Below are 7,433 nucleotides of genomic sequence, written 5' to 3'. Positions count from 1 at the left end.
CTGTTCCTTTGCACGTCTGAGTCGTTCTCTCTCTCTCTCTCGGGGAGCGGCGGGTAAATGTGCGGCACATTACAAGTTAAAACGATGTGCTATGACAGAGGGTCATTGCGCAAGACGTTTCCTATTCTAAAACATTTAATTTTGAGGTCAGTGTTATTGACATGCGTTCAATGTTGTATATTTATTTGTTTCATTCGAAAGCATTTGGCTATTTGGAGACCGCATCGCAGCTATCGGTGGTTTTAATGGCATATTAATGTTGAGGCTTCTGTGTTATCGACTGTGTGTCATGGCCCACAGCACGAGGAACCTCAGTGTGGGGTGGCACAGTGATTAGTGCACTGCGCTATAAACCCGGTGACCACGGTTAGATTCCCAACCACGGCTGACATCAGCGGCGAATGAGCTCCCAACCCTTCACCAGCCTGCACGTACCAGCACGGTGGAGTATGGTCAAACGATCCCCACGACCGAGAGGCACGGGGAGAGAGATCTGCATGCAGCAGTGGATTGACGAATCGCTGTAAATGTTTGATATTTGGAAGTAAAATACACGTGCAGTGTCAGCCAATGAGCCGAGCAGCAAGAAGCGTGTTACTGTGCATGAATCGGGCTCCGTAAATGCAGCCAAAGCTGCCACGTTGGCATTTTAAAGAGCCACTGTCTTCCCCATCAATCCCACGTGTCACGAGCACACATCTACAAAATTGTGCCTATTTTTTCATATTTTTGGTTCCGTTATTTTTAACCCTTTCACTGAATTTGTGGCACTTCTATTTTACGTTTGTCCATGACAGCGTTGAGTAATAGCAGAAACAACAGATGGGAAATATTGCTGGGAGCCAATCTGTGTATAGCCATGCTAAAGCACTGTACATTCATCTTTCAAAAACATCAAGAGTTTTACAAATGATAACAAATAGTATTTTCTAGCGCAAGAGCAGTAATCTGAATGTTGTATGTTAAAGATAATGATTATATTTTATCATCGTGTTTAAAGGAAAAACAAACTCAACACATTTATCAGTAACATTGATTTATAAGGAAAGGTATATATTGTAATAGGTGACATTTTGAGCAATGCCCCTTCTTCATAACACGTAAATAATAATACGTAATTTAAGGACCATTGCCCAAAATGTGAGAGATTATATGTATTTTTCCTTTTAATGCCTCCACAGTGTTGTTGAGAAATGTGAGTTGTTTTCTATTTGTGCTTGTGCGTCACTGCCAACGCAGTATCACCAAAGGATCGGTTCCCTAGTGCTTGAACGAATTGTAAATGTTCACGGAAACACTGCATATGTGCGTACAATAAAGTATTTATACAAAAAGTCACTTTGCGCAAATGAGAAAATTAGTTTGGCTGCGCGTCACTGTTTTATTGACCCTAGGCCTTGAATGATGTGCGTTTCACGGTTTCATTAAATGCCGTGATGTGGGTTTGGGATTCAATTCAAACAGCCAATCATTTGTTTTACATGGTGGTGAATGGAGCGCCTTCAGTGGCCGCGTGGATCACGTGATTTACGCAAGACACAAATCGAAGATAATTATCAAAAATCCTATCGCATGTATCGTAGTTTTAATCGATTAATCTGAGACACCACGGTGGTGAGATGTTAACTACCTCGCCTGGTGTGCAAGGAGGTCTTGGCTTCGATCCCGACCCTGACGCCTGCTGTATAATTAGAGTTTGTATGTTCTCTCCGTGGTCACGTGGATTTTTCCCCAGGTCCTCCGGTTTTTCCCTCCACATTTAGAAACATGTGCTTCGAGTATTTGGCTTCTATCAATTCCCAGTTCTGTACTGCACTTAATTAAAAAAAACATGTTGGTCGCTTGTGCATAATTGGCATTCTGGAAAGCCGCAAGCAATTTAAACAAGGGCGTGTTCAAAGTTCCGATAGTTACAAGTGGCTGTGAGTTGCCAGGGGCTAACAGCAGGCCTCAAGACCTCTCAAACCCTCTCTTCACCAGCCCTAGCGTTAGCACGCAGCCTTCGTGGTAGAACCTCCGGATTGGGGGAGTGTTACGAGAGAGCGCATAGTCACCGCGAGCAGGGCACGTGGCAGCCTGACGTGACGCCGATTGGTGAAAACCCGGGCCCTTCAACACCACCGCCGACCACGGGCTCCATTGCATTCTCTTGCTTTTGGAGAGAAAAAAATCGTTTCTGCACAAATATAATTTTTTTGTTTATTTTATTGACGTGTCAATGAAATTTGCCCCAGAGAATGTCTCAGCAACCCCCTCCAAAGACTTTTTCACCTCTTGATTACGTCTGGGTCATGAAGTTAGAAGCGCCAGTGAGCACCTCTGAGTCCAGGTCCCAGGTATATGCCTCTTGAAACCGATGGTTCTAATTTGTATCAAGTTTAATTGTTTAGCTTGTTTACTGCTAAATTACTCTTATGCCTATCACAGCCACGCAAATGGGCACTGGATTTGTCTACACCAAACTATAATGGCATAAAAGGTATATAATAGATGACGTTTCGGGCAATGGCCCTTCTTCATGGCACACATAGTTTGTGTTTGTTGTGGTCGTGCACCACTGCCGACGTAATGTGTAGAAATCATTGGTTATCCAGTAACTTGTATTTATAGGAATTGTTTCACAAATGGAAAAACATCGAGTACCTACAAGCCACAGTTTATGTTATATAAGGATAAAAAAGTTAGTGTAATTTATATTAGCAACCAAAATATTATTGTACTGTGCGCTCCAAATCTGGAAATGCTGCACTTTTGGAGCCAAAATAGCGGTAAATAACTATTGATAGAAGAACATTTGTTTGTATTCAGAAAAATAAAATATAAATATAAGATAATCATTCGTAAACCAGCAAGCCAGTCATCTCTAACACAAAGCTCCGCCAGATTATCATGGGACCTTTTTGGCAATATCTCTCAAGAAGGCTGTCTCTGGTGTAGACCAATCCGTTTCAAAGACAATACACGTACCACCACAGCTGTCAACCCAAACGGTTTACCCGTATTCTTGTACAGGGAAATTGAGTCCTCAGTTCCATACGGCGTACATACGTTTCAATACGGGCAACATTTTTTTGGTATCTATTTGTTTATAAGAGTAGGCCTTTATAAGGTGTTGGCAGGTATGATATGATCAGAGCATGTTTGTTTGAATGTTCACCACAAGTACCGTGTGGTCAATGCAGTAACTTGATTCCTTGAAAAATGTTTCTATTTGTTGTTTGAACATCTTAACACCCCCTGTTTTATTGCCAGAAAGGGTAAAACCTCTTCTTACTTTTCACACTCCGCTACATTGAATGCCAAGTAGCCAGGTGGCATTGTGCACACTACGGGTGCAGACATTGGTCAATGCGCCATTGCTAGTCACGGGGGTTGTTTGACCATACTTCCCCACGCTGGTGAGTGCGAGTTGGCAAGGGCCGGGGTGAGGGGGGGCACAGACATGGGTAAATAGAAGTACAATACAACAATGGATATTGCTGTAACATCATTTATTGGCCACGGCATAGCCCCCCCCCCCCCCCCCGCAGACTATAACACCTATGATGCGTGGCAGGCAGCCACCAAAACATTATCCAGTTTAAAAATCCTGCTTAGCACCTGGACGATTTGATCATAGGCTCTTACACGGTAAGCCGGCTTGAATGTATGCAGTATGAGTGAAGTCATCTCCGATAGCCAAAGGGGATATTCAACACAGAGAGTCCTGTTTAATTGGCTCTCACCTGATCGTACAGATCACAGCTGTACAGCGGCATATCAGATGACTTTAGTAAAGGCTCATGTGTTTTGCAGCACACTGGCTTTGTATCGGCTGGTTCCTGCAACAGGGACGTGGAATTTCCATTGGGAGACGAGGGAGCATTACCACCAGCAACAGCAAACAGCAACAAGGTCAACGCATTTTTGTGGTTTTAAAATCGAATGCGGCGTCAACAATGCCAACCACATCGTACGTTGAGCACATAACGTGACAAATGTCTCGGGGCGCAGAAATAAAACGGAGTGAATGCAAATGTATCTCAATACGCATTGCAAGGGTTACACAAAAAAAAACAGGAAAACTTGGGAGAGAGAGGAGAGAGAGAAGAACAGCCCTCGACAAAACAACTGGGCCTCAGGCTTTCGGCTGCCACTGTTTTGACAGTCCGGGAATTGTTATCTACGTGTCCAGGCGGCAGGAATTGATGTTGTACCGAGATCTGGTACTAGGTATCGTGTCGATCTTTGTTGCAGTATCGCTGCACGGGTTTTGAAGATGCACCGAGGCTGATTTGAGAAACGTCTGGATTTGTTCTGTGAAAAAAAAACAAGTGGCGGTCCAAGGTCCAAGGAAAACAATGGCAAGACCAACAACAACAACAATGAGCCAAAGGGACAGCTCGGGCAGCCAGCACAGCACGTGTTGATTTCCAAGACATGTTGAAATATAAATAAAGCTTTGACTTGAAAAAAATAAATGTTTTTATATTTGCAAAAAAGCAAACGCAGGACAACATAACCATAATACAAAGCACTTTGCCTTTTAAATCACATCTGCAGATCTGTTTCTGCCAATGGCTCTGATGGTTTAGGTCCTAATTTTCAAAATCTCTACTCCAGCGAAAAAGTTTGATCATCTGGTAAGGATTAAAAGACCAGATCGTCTTGCTTTGTGTTGTTTGGAGACTTTAACTTTCCAAAATGTGACGTGGAAATATGTACAGGATGTATGTAAGTTGTATCTTTAATGACACACGACATATACACTTTGGCACATCAACTCATTTCACGCAGATGTCAGTTGTTGCCTTGATGATCTCTGAAATTCCATCGAACAGAGTAGAATCAAATCACTCTCTGCACAACGTTAACATCCTTCCTTCTAACTTTATTTAAAACAAAGAGTAATCCTACCTTCTGATAAGCAATTGTCGTTTGCCACAGCATACATTTCCGTCCAGCATTCTGTTGTACATAAACTAAACAATTTTTTATTTTTATTTTACCAGGTAAGGCCCACTGAGCTATGTAGCTCTTATTCAGAAGCGACCTGGCCACAAATGATAGCTCAACGAAGTGGCCCATCATGTGGACATTTACAGCAGGCAAATAGTCAAAATGCACGTTGATTTTAAATGTGGAGGTAAAAAACGGAGGACGTGGAGAAAAAGCCACGCGGTCGAACCCACGACCTCCTGTATACTAGGCGAGGTAGTTAACATCTCGCCACCGTGGCGCCTCCATAACACATTGCGCAGACCACAACGCTTCATTACTGAAGTTGACCTAAGGCATGTTCTATCCACTGCTGGATGAAGGCTTCCCCCAACGCCATCACCATCGCTCACGGTTTACGTAAAGCCTCTACGCATGAACTGATCTCATCACTCCATCTCCATGGTGTTCGTCCTCTCGGGCACCTTCCCCTCCTTCCAATGCCGTCATTGGTCTCATCCTGTGCACGAAGCCCACGTAAACAATGTGATGTATCTAATGTGTGTACGTTCTGTTATCCATATGCTCCTCGTTCTGTGCATCACTGAAATTCCATCCTTTGTGTACATTTCAGATTGTGTTCCGTTTTCCATTTGTATTAGGGGCTGTCAATGCAAGCACCGCATTGATACATAAACACCCTGCCCTTTGGCTGACTGAGGCCCTGATAGATAATGCCGTGTGTTTATTGTGGTAAATTCCTGTTGGGAATACAGTGACGGATCTCCCCGCCATCCCAAGTCCCCGACCCATCCCCCTTCTCAGATCGCGCCGTCAACATCCCAGAATCTTCACAATCTTTTTTTTTGGAGGGATCCGATGAGCTGTCAGGCTCTTTTTCACAGATGTCCAGCAAAAAAAAACGGAACGCTTCACGAACCTGCGTGCCATTCCTTGCGCAGGGGGTCATGCTTAATCTTCTCTCTATCGTTCCAATTTTGCCGGAGCAAGTACGGAAGAACGCTGGCGAACAGAGGGGAAAACGCGGACTCCCAGAACAAACATTTCATTCGAGACCAAAACATCACAACTTCTGGATTTGACATCCCTCCTCTAAAACGCTACTCTAACCATTAACCGCATCAAAGCGTCAACTGGCCAATCCGTACATCTACATAAACTGAACATTAAAGGCACAAGCCACAGTCGCACGATTTTGGCCAAACTATGGACTTTATAGAAAATCAAAACTACACGAACTCTCTCTTGAAGCCCTCCGTGGCTAGCGGCCCTCGGCATTGCTAATAGGCGCAATACACATTGCACAACAGGAGAGGGCAGTGTTGTAAACGGATGTATGCTGATTTGTTTTGCACTTTTCAAGATCATATGAACAATGTATCGTGTTTTCTGAAACCAGATTCAATAAAAACACATATAATTTTTTTAATCCCAGGATGCAGCTCCAATGTCCTCTGCGCCGTTTCAATTGTCAACGATGTAAGACCCACAAAAACATTTATAGAGCGCCTTCACTCAAGGAGTGTGATATACAGGGACTTCTCTACTGACGAGAGTTAGGTTCCAGAGGTCTGTTCGTAAATCGATTTGTTCGTAGTCCAACTTTCTTCCTGTCGATTCTAAACACGTTGTACGGCGTGTACACTAAACACTGGGAATGGCTTTAAGAGTTGTATAATCTCCTGTGGATGTAGACCACTGGTTCTTCACGTTCTGCAGATGTAGATGCCACTGGGTCTTCACGTTCTGCAGATGTAGATGCCACTAATTCTTCAAGTTCTGTAGATGTAGACGCCACTGATTTCTCACGATCTGCAGATGTAGATGCCACTGGTTCTTCACGTTCTGCAGATGTAGATGCCACTGGTTCTTCACGTTCTGTAGATGTAGATGCCACTGGTTCTTCACGTCTACAGATGTAGATGCCACTGGTTATTCACGTTCTGCAGATGTAGATGCCACTGGTTCTTCATGTTCTGCAGATATAGATGCCACTGGTTATTCTCGTTCTTCAGATGCAGATGCCACCTGGTTCTTCACGTCTACATATGTAGATGCCACGGGTTCTTCACGTCTACAGATGTAGATGCCACTGGTTATTCCCGTCTACAGATGTAGATTCCACTGGTTCTTCATGTTCTGTAGATGCCACTGGTTCTTCACGTTCTGCAGATGTAGATACCACTGGTTCTTCACGTGCTGCAGATGTAGATGCCACTGGTTCTTCACATTCTGTAGATGTAGATGCCACTGGTTCTTCACGTTCTGCAGTTGTAGATGCCAATGGTTCTTTACGTGCTGCAGATGTAGATACCACTGGTTCTTCACGTGCTGCAGATGTAGATGCCACTGGTTCTTCACATTCTGTAGATGTAGATGCCACTGGTTCTTCACGTTCTGCAGTTGTAGATGCCAATGGTTCTTTACGTGCTGCAGATGTAGATGCCACTGGTTCTTCACGTTCTGTAGATGCCACTGGTTCTTCATGTTCTGTA

The 7,433-nt window shown here is 43.9% G+C and overlaps 1 non-coding gene across 1 annotated transcript; it reads right to left on the bottom strand.

Moving 5' to 3' along the window:
- Nucleotides 1-5,833: 5,833 nt before the first annotated feature.
- On the bottom strand, nt 5,834-5,940 carry LOC116951095 (U6 spliceosomal RNA). Its single transcript, XR_004404116.1, has one exon. It is a non-coding gene; the product is annotated as a U6 spliceosomal RNA (small nuclear RNA).
- Nucleotides 5,941-7,433: the final 1,493 nt, after the last annotated feature.

This window comes from Petromyzon marinus, chromosome 41 (assembly GCF_048934315.1).
Source record: "Petromyzon marinus isolate PM22_M1 ecotype Great Lakes invasive population chromosome 41, UKy_Petmar_22M1.pri1.0, whole genome shotgun sequence".
NCBI classification, from domain to species: Eukaryota; Metazoa; Chordata; class Hyperoartia; order Petromyzontiformes; family Petromyzontidae; genus Petromyzon; species Petromyzon marinus.
Note: the sequence above shows the minus strand (reverse complement) of the source record. Positions and strands in the feature narration are given on the sequence as shown.